Source organism: Primulina huaijiensis, chromosome 5 (assembly GCF_012295235.1).
Source record: "Primulina huaijiensis isolate GDHJ02 chromosome 5, ASM1229523v2, whole genome shotgun sequence".
NCBI classification, from domain to species: domain Eukaryota; kingdom Viridiplantae; phylum Streptophyta; class Magnoliopsida; order Lamiales; family Gesneriaceae; genus Primulina; species Primulina huaijiensis.
The window spans coordinates 13,793,183-13,806,654 of NC_133310.1; positions in this window are offsets into that span (position 1 = coordinate 13,793,183).

The window sequence follows — 13,472 nt, forward strand, 5'->3', positions numbered from 1 at the left end:
CTCACTAATCCTTTAATTAATTTAGTGAATTACCCCTTAATTATGTAACTTAAATAAACTTATTTCCTACTCACTTCAAGTTGTATAAATAATTCCTTAAACCTTCATTTAACTTAAATTAACTTACTTGCTAGCTAAAATAAATTCTGGGAATGTTTTCTAAATCTTAAATTTTATCTCAAAGCTCCTACTCCAGTCCGGCCTCACTGAATTAACTGAAATGATAAAGTTAAACTACTACGTAAAATAATTAAATTTAAATACTCATGCAATAAAAATCATTTTAATTTAAATACTAGAATTATGCATGACTTATACGTAGTCTAAGTTACGGGTTCTACACCGCTTGAATTCAATAAAGGAGATCGAGTATTTCTAAAAATTTCACCATTCAGAGGAACAGTTCGATTCGGCATGAAAGGAAAATTATCACCGCGCTACATTGGTCCATACGAAATTCTAGAACGTGTGGGAAGTTTGGCATATCGGTTGGCATTACCACCTGCATTATAAAAAATTCATAATGTGTTTCACGTTTCCATGCTACGGAAATATGAACCCGATCCAAATCATGTTATGCCGCCAGATGAAGTTGAATTAGACCCGACACTAGCATATGTCAAGCAAACAATTTGTATTTTGGATCAGAAAGAAAAAGTTTTGCGTAACAAAACAATTCCCCTGGTACGTATTCAATGGTCTCGTCACGGAGTAGAAGAGTCTAGTTGGGAATTAGAGAGTCAAATGCGCCAGTTATATCCTCAGTTGTTCAACTAGGTATGAATTTCATTATTATTATACATGGTCGTAGGATTATTACCATTTCGATTTCGGGAAGAAATCTATTTAAGGGGAGGATGAGTGTAAGGCCCTAAAATTTATTGTGAATCACATCAAGAAAATCAATAAATATAAATTAAGGAAACTAGAATATATATATATATATTTCTATACGTGCATACATGTATATCGCATGCTATGTATAGATGAAGTGGATACACATAGCCAATAACTATAAAATGAAATTTNTAAGAAATTACCCTGTAGATGTAAAAAGAAAACAACTTGCCATTTCAATCATTGTATGGATAACCTTACCTATACACTAAGGAAGGAAGAAGCCCCCTTCAAATAATAATAATAATAATAATAAAATAATAACAAACAAAGTGAAACAACTCTCCAGCATTATTGGAAGCTCTCGGAGAAGGTATGAAATATTTCATTTCTTGTATTTGATAATATGTTTCTTCTAAATATTTTACGAAACACCATAAACTTTAAGTCAACAAAATTTTTTACAGTATTTAAGAAGGAACTCAAATTAAATCTATTCATATTTATTATAGACTTACTATTTTTGTGGGGCCCCGGGTCCGATATCTAATACTAATAATTATAATTGTAACAAACCAAATGATTGAGTAAAATACATAATTTGTGGTTCACAAATTCACATAAATATCGTCAATATAATTTAAATGTCTCAAATATTAGAAATATAATTTTCAACATGCCAAAATAAACTAATGAACCAATGTAATCCCAACATCATAAAATAGCTCCTAAGACCCGAGAATCCCACTCTAACTCGTATCTCCTCGCCTGGAGCTGGACTCTGGCATCCCAAGCCTCGCCTCACCTACCGTCAAGCACATGAAAACAAGATGTAGCCGACGTGCCGATGAGTATAAACCCAGTATGATACAATCAATAACATATGAGATTTAAAATGACAAATAGTTCATATAATTTCATAAAGATGCAATATAATGCAATGCATGATCAGAAGCTGTGGGTTATCAATAAATCTCAAGATCAAGTGAATCATCTGGTCATAGGGTACCCAAGGAAAGAGAATCCCCCAGCAACATCCACCGACTCATCCGCTCGAGGTGGGTTGCTGTGTTCTACAATCCCAAGACTATGGTGCGCCTATGGAGAGTGTTCAGGCCATAGCAGCGACCTCCGCATACACTATGCCAACTCAACTATAGCCCCATACGTCCAAAAAATCAATAAATCAAGGTGACCTCCGCCATATCAAATTTGAATCGACAAGTGGCTCAATATGCAATATAATGATGTAAATCAATATCATCATTTCGATATAATAATAAACTCATCTCAAGGCCACAATCATCATAAAATCAAAAGTAATTCATCGAGCCATAAAATTTTCAATTTAAAATAAAAAATGATACTTTTACCTCGTATGTTATCGACCGTAACATACATATCAAATATTACCAAAAAAAGATCGAAATGTGTAGGTGAGAAGTTTTGAACCTTCGAAGTCTACTATAACTCTAGAACTCGGATCATTTATCAAAACAGAGCAATTTCTGTACAAAATTCATAATTAATTCAATAATGCTTCGAATCAAGATCCGCAATTTTGATATTCAAGAAAACTCAAATCCCAACAATTGTGTAAAAAAGGAATCCATATAATTTCCTAACCGTAATATGACATAAAAACATTCATTGAATCATTTTGTCAAACACGTGACGTGCGTGCTAAAGAGTTAGCTCCTCTACTTTGCCCTTGTCTTCAATTCCATTTCTTTTCAAAATATCAATACATACAATAATAATACCATCAATCATTATATTAACAACTTTACCTCAACAATCAAATCAAACAACACATTGTTTTCTCTTCAATTACTAACTCAAGGAAATAAGCTTTCTTACCTTGCTTCTAAACTCTTGAGGAGAAGAACTTTAAATCTCCAAGCAAAGATTAAGGCTTCAATCAAAGATTAATGTCTTGGAAGAAATTGGATTGAAGGAGAAACTAGAAAGTTGTAGCCCTATATCTTGGCTTGCATCTACAATTAGCCTCATGTCATTTGGAGGTCTGAGTAAAATGTTAAGCCCAATCTCCCAACATGTGTCATTGTAGGAACGATGATATGCACGACACACTTCGGGGCGCTTTTGGCTCGTCTTCCCTAATGATTTGACCAAAACTCAAAATAAAAAAGTTATAGCCTTATGTCTTATTTTTCTAATAAAAGTAGCCTCACATCAATTGGATCAATACACAAAACATTATGCTAAAAACCACAACTACTGTCACATTTTTCATACCGTTTCTGCACTTCCATTACCTATTTAGCTCAAATTCAACATTTGATTCTACCCATCCATTATCTATTCCATTCTATAACATTCATTACCATTCATACCATAACGTAAAGCCATAAACCATCACAACTACTGCCACAATTTAATTTTTTTTTTCTTCCAAAATTCGGGCATTACAATTTTCAATCCTCAATATAGATATATATTTAACATGTTATATTATATCTATTTTACCATTGTACTTATGGGGATTTATTACTTACAGCATATAAAAGTAACATTCTAAACTTTAATAGAATGAAAACAATACTAATATATTTGCAACGTAGAGTTTACAAATAAAAATATTTTCTTAATAACTTAATATAATAATTGATCTTGTACGCATTAAGACTCCATTTTATATTACCTTAGTTAATCCACCTCATTGTCGGATTATCAAAATAAAAAGAGGTATGTTACTACCGGGTAATATACAACATGTATCCGTAAAATTTGATATTTGTTGAATTTCGATTATTTGTCTACATGAATTATTTGTGTATTACATAAACATCGATGCGCGAAAATAAAATATATTTTACACACATGTATTTTATGTATATATGTAGCATCGATGCATGACACGACATTGCATTTCATTTTTAACCTTGATCCTATTGATGACCTTTTTGATATTGTGTGTATGATCAAGGTGATATATTTGGGATGATACGGAGCTGCAACTAGCCCGAGAGATGTTGTAGGCATATAAGGTGCAGTATGTCTGTAGTCCCTGGCAAGCTGACCGGCTCACGTTAGTAGACTGACGGAGGAGTGGTCACTACGGCAGTGTAGCCGAACGTTGCCAGTTGCTCGAGCTATTATTACGCTGCATTTACCGATTGTGTGGTTTCCGTTATTCTGTTTACCCTGCATGTAGATTTACCCTGATCATGCATTGCATCACACATATCATTTATTACAATGCATGTTGTTTTTATTTCGATTTTAATATACTTGGTTATTACTCACCCCTTAGGAGCGGTTATCTTCTATGTGTGGTTGGTAATCAGGAAAAGTGTAATATCCAAGCTTGGTGATCGATACGGTTTAAGATTTCGTATGTTTATTGACTCCTTGGTTAAGTTTAAAGATAGTTTTGATGTTAAGAGTTGAGATTTATGATTTATGGTATTGTGTTTATAGAAGATGTGTGGTGATACTGTAGTGTCGTGCGATTAAATTCATGATAATTTGTATGCTGAGCCAATTGGTATGAGGCCAATTGGAGTGGTTAGATGAGACATAGAGGTGAAACTTTCATGTTTTGAGTTTTGTTCAAATCATTGTGGAAGACAAGCCAAAAGCGCCCCGAAGTTTGTCGTGTGTGTCGTCGTTCCTCCAGTGACACATGTTGGGAGATTGAGCATAACGTTTTACTCAGACCTTCAAATGACATGAGGCTAATTGGAGATGCAAGCCAAGACATAGAGCTACAACTTTCATGTTCACCACTTTTTCAAATTATGTTGGGAAGAGGCGTTTCGGAGGTAATCTTTGAGGCGGCTGTGCGCAGAGCGGCGCCTGAGCGGTAAGAAATGACCGCCCGAGCGCCACCAATTCTGGAAGTTTGGTATCGGACAGTATGGTCCACGCCCGAGCGGTAATTTATGACCGCCCGAGCGCCAAGCACAATAAAGTCGTGTTTTTTGGTTTTTAGTGTTTAAATGGATGAGTTGGTCTCATTTTTCTCATTCTTTTCCCCTCACTTCTTGATTTTCAGCTCTTGGGAGACTAGGGTTTCTTCATTTCTTCATTTCTTTTCTTTGATTCAGGCTATTTGTTGGGTTTTTGAAGTGAGATCAAGGTTCTTGTTGGTTCAAGAAGCTAAGGTAAGCTTGTGGTATAGTTTATTGTTGGATTTTGGTGTTGGAGAAATCATGGGTTTGTTGATGGTGTTGGTTTTATGGATGAAATGATATGGGTTTGTTTTTATTGGGTTATTGATGATTCTATTTATGGTTTATTGTTGTAGGTTGTGTACCAAGAGTATAGTAGCAAGTGTTGCAAGTGTTGTAAGTGGAATTTCATTTCTTGTGCTCACATGATAATATATGTATGGTGTTTCAATGGTTTTAATGTGCTATTCCCTTCACTTGATTCATGTTATGTATTATTACACTTGGTTGTATATTATAGAGGCATTTTATGTCTCAACCATGTCAAAGGGAATACAAGAGAAAAGATAGTATTCAAAGTGTTTGATTTAATGTCCAAGAGAGAGTTTAAATGTTTTATTGGATTGATAGATACATAGTCAGAGATTGCATGCAATAAGTTGATCAACGACCATAGGCTTATATCCCTCAGAGTTATCGATTCATATCGATGGGATAGAGGCACAGAGACAGAGATACTATATAGATATCAATCCAACAGAGAAAAGAGAAATACCATCGTTATTGTTATTCATTCTATGATATTCGTGTTTCAGAGTTGATGGTATTTAATGTTTTCAAAGCCACGTTTTACAGAGTATGGTATATGTACATTGCTATGTAAGAGGTCCACTTGCTGAGTTTCAGACTCATTTCAGTTATTCATGTGATGCAGATAAGAGTGACGGGCCGGGACGTTGATTGGAGCCGGGATCATATGCATAAAAGAGAGAAGGAAGAAGACTATTTTGCAAGTATTTTGACATGATCACAAAAATGATGTTTTGTATTTTGTTGCCTCATTTGATTGATCATGTATTAACTTTTGTTTATATATTGTAATGTATTTTAAATCCTTCCTCCCTTCAAAGAAAATTTTTATTTCCGCTGCTATTTTATTAAAACCGGCCAGAGGTGTTACAAAAAGATAACATACATAGTTCTATTGGGAGATGACTGGTCTCAGAAGAGCTCTTATATAGTGATTCTCGTAGATGGATTGTTGACATTGGTAAAGGAAGTATTTTATGACTGTCCTGGTTTACTAGTGGAGTTGGGGACAGAGCCTGTGATACCATTCATCGCAGTGAGAGTCACCTGGACTGCATATGTTCCCATATGCCTTTTGAGAAGAGATATATATTGAACTAAGAATATTATCGTCGAACTATAGATAGGCTCGAAGTATTTTGTTATGTAATATTATTCGAGCACTAATCTGTAATATGATATGCATCTAAACTAATATATGATGATGTATTTTGCTATGACAGAAATTTACAATATAAATATATGAAGTTAGTAAACAATGTGTTTATTGTGGTTTCTCGACTAATAATTATATTTTTATAATATAATACTGAGTATCTTTGGAAACGAAACTTTTATTTGAACTCGCGTCGTCGTATATTTGAAAAAAAACATTTTCTGTTGTAGAGTTAAAACAGTAATTAAGTTAACTAATGCATGAAAATTACTGGTGGAAGTCGAGGGACCAAAAAATTAAGCAACAAATAAAGTGGATGTTTTGATTTATTATATATGAATATATCATAATATTAAATTTTTGGAACCATTTAAAGGTTAGTTTGGTAGTACCAACCATTTAGAGTGGATGCCTTGATTTATTATATATGGATATATCATAATATTAATTTCTTGGTACCATTTAAATGTTAGTTTGATTTTACCAACCATTTAAAGTGAGAACCTTGATTTATTGTTTACAAATATATATAGAGCACAATACTTGACAACATTTATATGTTTTGGTATATATTTTATACTTATAAGATAATAATATATAACATAATATAAATATGATTATTTAATATATTGGAACCATTTTATTATGTGGATTTCAATAATGTTCATTAATGTTAATTTTATTAAAATACCAAGAGTGGATCCTCTAATCTCAACTATTTAAATTAAAATTTAAACAATTAAAAATTACCAATTAAAGATTCAAACAATTAAAACAAAAAGAAAAAAAACAAAACAAAAAGCTATGGTAGTGGACTTGTAATTACGTTCGTTTCCCTGTAGATACGATTTTCGGGCTCACCGAATTATACTACTATGTTGGAAATATCGTGAGGTTTATGGTTCCAACGGGAGCCCGACGATCGTGTTTCCTTGGATACGGATACGAATACAAATATGTTGATACGTTGGCCAAGGCCCAGTTGAATGGTGATAGTGTTGCTGGTGTCCCGCCGCCCATTACTGTGGTTTTCTCTAGATGGATCCATCGCCCAATACGATTAAAAATACGAGTCACAATCATGATCTGAATTCAACAAACTCGAATATCAATATGAATATGTTAATATGAATATGAATATGAATATGTTGATATGAAAATGTTTACGAAAATATTTATGTTTAAAGATGCACATTATTATGAAAATGTTTTTCAAGTACAAGTATTTTTCACTGTTGTATGTGATCTGTATATGTATTACTTCTTATCAAGGATATGATGTGTTGAGTTTTTAGATTCACTAGGTGTGATTGATGCAGGTGAGTATGATAATAATGTAGAGCGAGGCTTGGATGTCTGATTTGACTAGACTGAAGGTGCACATGATCCGAGGACCAGCGCTTCTATATTTTCTGCACTTATGATTTGAGTTTATGATTTATGTTAAAGATTTTAAGACTATTTATTTATGCTTTTGAGTGGTTTTTGAGATGATGACACTTTTCAAAATAATTGTTTTTTAGGTTTGGTAAAACGTTTAACGTTTTCATGTTTCAACTATTTCTTTTGGATTTTCAAATACTAGTTGGAGGTTTTATTTTAAAATGGTGCAAAAGTATTTTATGTATATGTATATGTAGTGGCCGAATATTTGAGAGCTTTGAGAAAAAAAAAATTTCTAGTACTGTTTAAGCAAAACGAATAAGCAGACGTTTCAGTTGGTATCAGAGAAAAGGTCCTATAAAAGGTTGTGCCACCATCAGCGCCGGAAAGATCAGTCGTCAAGCCTCAAATTTGTAAGTTTTGCATGCTTTATATGACTCCGTATGATGTTACCTGCATGATGACATGAATAATATGTTCACGATACATGTTTACTATCTTTTTGAGTATATATGCTTTGCATGCTTAAATTGCTAAATGAGTAAGGATATGTCACATGATTAGAAAAATTAGATTTAAAATGCATGTTGGTTACGTTAGAATTTGGAAAACATTTAGATAAAATGCCTCCTAGACGTGCCCTTGTTAATGAAAATCAAGCCGAGAACAGTGTGAACCATGAAGGGAACGCACCACCCCACCACCTCTTCCATGGGATACTGCTACTTGTGCGTTAGAGGAGATGACTCGTTTCTTCGAGCAACAGTTACAGCAGCAGCAGTTGCAACAGCAGTTACAGCAGGCACCTAGGCCACAGCATGACATATATGACCAGTTCCGGAGGATAGGGCCGAAAGAATTTTTTGCCCCCACCGATCCTTTTGCTACTGAGGCTTGGATTCGTGCACTTGAGGTACACTTTCGTTATCTGAACATGGGAGATGCTGACCGTGTGAGGTGTACCACTTATCTGTTTAGAGATGATGCTTCTTTATGGTGGGAAGGAGCCGAGCATGGTGTCAATCTTGCTACACTTACTTGGGCTTGATTCAAGGATATATTCTACGAGAAATATTTTACTGCTGATGTTAGGGGGCGATTGAAGAGGGAATTTATGACTCTCCATCAGGGAGATGCTTCTGTTGCTGAATTTGTGAAGAAGTTCGATAGGGGTTGTCACGACTTATGCATTCTAGTCTGAGCAATCCTTGAAGGACATTGAGTTTGAGTTGCAGCGCAAGAGGCAGCAGCATCAGAACAATAATCAACCAAATAAGAAGCCATATACGGGTCCTCCTAGACCTCAAGGGCCTCAAAAACCCCAAGGTCAAGTCAAGAAACAAGCACCACAAAAGCCACCACCTGCAGAACCAAAACCTGCAGAAGGACAACCATGCAAGAAGTGCAATCGAATACACTGTGGACCATGCCTGTGGGGTACTACTAAGTGCTTCATATGCAAGGAAGAAGGGCACAAATCTGTTGATTACCCAAAGAAGAATGCACGTACTATGGGACGAGCTTATGTTACGAATGCAGAAGAGGCTGAAGGGGAGCCAGACACGACTCTTATCACGGGTAACCTAGTCATTTAATATTTTTATATTACTTATTATTGCATGAAATGTTAAATTGACTATTATATTTGAATCGGGAACAAAAATTAACCTAGTGGAAATTAGGTTGCATGTTCTACTTTAGTTGGATTTAAGATATGATTTTAGGAACCATAGGAAATGGTATATTATTTTGTGCCTTATTTTATGCAAAAGATTAAATAATTCCAAATAAAAAGTTTAGGGACAAAATTAATGTAACGCCCCAGAATCGACGACTGTCCTCACTGTACCAGTACGAGTCTTTCCAGCGTACTTATGTCCTCACTCACACGCACACTAGGAAACTTCCAAGGAGATCACCCATCCCAAAATTTAATCAAGTCAAGCACGCTTAACTTTGGAGTTTTTATGTGATGAGCTACCGAAAAGAAGATGCATCTTATTGATATGAGTAGTACATATCAAATCTTTTAAGCCCTCTTCAACTGTACAGTACAATACATTGAATAGTTTCGGAATCCCCCTCCTTTCGGTGTAAAATCGGTTCATTCATGTTCCCTCCGCCTAGAAGCCTGCAAGGATCCGCTCATTGTCCGTGCAACCTCATGGCACCGGTGATCACTCACAGCCCTCTTCGGCCCCGGGCCTCACATGCCAACCAGTTTCCGCTTGGTTCGTCCCCGAACCACACCGTACTAGGAGAGGTCGGCTTTGATACCAACTGTAACGCCCCAGATTCGACGACTGTCCTCACTGTACAAATACGCGTCTTTCCAGCGTGCTTATGTCCACACTCACACGCACCCTAGGAAACTTCCAAGGAGATCACCCATCCCAGAATTTTCCCAAGTCAAGAACGCTTAACTTTGGAGTTTTTATGTGATGAGCTACCGAAAAGAAGATGCATCTTATTGGTATGAGTAGTACATATCAAATCTTTTAAGCCCTGTTCAACTGTACAGTACATTACATTGAACAGTTTCGGAATCCCTCTCCTTCCGATGTAAAATCTATTCATTCATGTTCCCTCCGCCTAGAAGCCTGCCAGGTGCTGCTCATTGTCCGTGCAACCTCATGGCACCAGCGAACACCCCCCGCCCTCTTCGGTCCCTGGCCTCACAATTAAAGAAATTCCTAATTTAAGGGTTTGATAAGGGTTTCGAAAACATGGAGGGGTCTAAGAGCCATTTTCGAAAATGTAAGTGCCGTAATGTAATATTAGAAAATTTAGGGACCTAAAAGCAACTAACCGAAGTTTAAGGGACCAAAAAAGCAATTTCCGAATTTCCTAAGGGCCAAAATGTAATTTTCAAAATTTTGAGGACTAAAATGTAAATATTCAAAAATATAAGGATCGAATTACAAATAATAATAAATTTGTGTATTAAAATCGAAATTTCAAAAAATTTGAAGGGCTAAATGTAATTTTTCAAGAAATGCTTAAGTTCAACGCGCAATCTTCACATAAATTTGGGAGAATAATGATAGAAATTTCCTTAAGCTTCAACCCGAAAAGATTTAAAAGACGTTTTCACCACAGGGAGGATTATCATTCAAGGAATAGCCACCTATGCACTACTAGATTCGGGAGCTACACATTCATGCATCTCTGAAACCTTCATCAAAAGACTGAATATTACTCCTCAAGACATGGGTTTGGGTTTCAAAGTTTCTATTCCTTCCGGTGATCTAATGCTCACGTCTAAAATTGTCAAGAATCTGGAGCTTCGTTTGTTCAAAGAGGTGGTTCGGGCAGATCTTATTGTGCTTCCTATGCCCGAATTTGATATAATACTCGGTATAGATTGGTTATCAGCGAATTGAGCTTCGATTGATTTTCACCAGAGATCAGTGTCTATTCGACCGCCTAGCGGTAAATCTTTTGTCTTTGAGGCGGTGAGAAATAAGAAAATGCCGCACATTATCTCTTTTCTATGTGCGAGGAAGCTTATTAAACACGGATGCTAAGCTTTTCTAGCGTGTGTCACTACCGGACATGCTCCTATCCGTCAGAAGTTAGAAGATGTCGATATTGTCAGAGATTTTCCCAGCGTCTTTCCCGAAGAAGTTTCTGGAATTCCACCCGATCGCGGAGTGGAATTCTCTATTGATCTAATGCCGGGCACCGTTCCTATATCTAAAGCACCTCAACGTCTAGCACCCGCTGAAATGAAAGAATTAAAAGATCAAATCCAGGAATTTCTAGACAAGGGTTTTATCCGTCCTAGTTATTCTCCATGGGACACACCGGTATTAATTGTGAATAAGAAAGATGGTAGTATCCGTCTTTGTGATGAAACGTAAAATTAATAATTTATTATATGTTAAAACCTGTATTTTAAAAATTTAAGTTCCATTAAAATTATAAAATTATGTTATTTTAGTATTGTTTGTTTATATTTTAATGTCTTAGTAAATATGTTTTATTTTCAGGTTTTCTACGTGTTGGTAAAATAATGATAAGTCAAGCTAAAAAATTCAAATGGAGGTGATTCAAACATGTTTGAAATCCTTGAGAAATTATTTACAACTTTGCAGAAGACATGATTACCTAAAACGTTCATTATGATGATCAAATTGTGCAAATATAGAAAAGAGGACATATTTACTTTTACTATGACCAGTTTATAGTAAAAAATCATAAAAATTCAATATTTAACCAAATGAGGTTAACCAAATGGCCAAATTCATCTACAAACAATGCTCTACATGTTTTCTGTTTTGAGCAAAGTCCAATTCGGAGATTAAAGTCGTGGAACATAGCATTCAAAGAAGGGCCAAAGAATTGAAGTTGGAGGAGACAAAAATTACTATTACAACTACATGGCACTAATGGAATTTTTGACATTTCCTCTCATTTGGCCTATAAATAAAGGCTTTGTGCTAGCTTGAGAATCATCATATCCCATTGTAAAACATAGCTTGTGTGTATAAAAGTTCTAAGTTTAATATATTTTCTTTCCAAACTATGAGTGAGTATTTTAGTGTGAATCAAAAGTAAATCCATGGCAAGCTAAATCTACTATGTCAAGGTGAAGAGGATGAATTCTTGATGAAGTAAGATTGTTTATATTTTGTATATTCTTTCTATAATTTTTTCATTTAGCTAACTTATTTTTATTGTATGTATAAAAATGAATTATTTGTTGTTATCAATTTTCATCAAATGCTTNAATACTAACATCTAACAATCTAACATTTACTTTTCCGCATCTAACTTTTACTTTACCACAACTAACTTATTAAATCATATATTTCATTTCGGCAATAACGTGGCTCTGTCGATTGTTCTAAATGAAATATAATGATTTAATTTAACATTTATTTTATGCAATTTTATATTTATGTAGTTATATATATAATCATAGGTACCATATATAAAATATCGATTAATTCGATATTTTTTATAGTGGAAACTATATTATATTATGTATAAGTTTCAATATTTAATTTTCTTTTTCATGGAATCATTAATTATGATGGTTTCCTTTGTTCTACTTTTAGTTAATCAATATTACATAAACCAAGAATAAATCCTTGAAGCTTGACAAAATTTATAATTTGTAAACTTCATTTTTGTATTTGGTAATTTATAAATTAATAAATGTAAACTTACAAGAACCTCTCTGTGGATCGATCTCGTACTTACGAAATATATTAGTTGCAGACAACCTACACTTGGGTGAATTATAATTGAAGTAGTAGCAAGTTTTTGGCTCCGTTGCCGGGGAGGTATAAATTAAGTTTATATTTGTTAGTTATGTTTTATTTATAATTATTCCGTTGTTTTTAATTGTATGAGTATTTGGAGTCGTAAAAAAGTGGTAGAATTATTCGAGTATCCGAAAATAATTTAAACATGGATGATAATTCAAATAATCAAGATAATAATAATAATAATAATAATAATAATAATAATAATAATAATAATAATAATAATAATCAAGAACATGATCAATTAAGAACACTTAGGCGCCATATGAACCTTATTAGAACTAGTGCCCCATCTTGTTTGGTTTTTACTCCTGATGCATCTAATTTCAACTTTAAACCTCAAATTATTCAACTTTTACTAAATTTTAATGGCTTAGATTCTGAAAATTCATATTTACATCTAAGAGAATTTGAGGAAGTTTGTAACACTTATAATGATCAAAATTGTAGCATGGATATAGTTCGATTAAAGCTTTTCCCTTTTTCTTTAAAAGATAAAGCTAAACTATGGCTACAAAATTTGAGATCGAGTTCAATGAGATCATGGGAAGAAATGTAACAAAAATTTCTTAAAAAGTTTTTCCCTTCCCATATAAT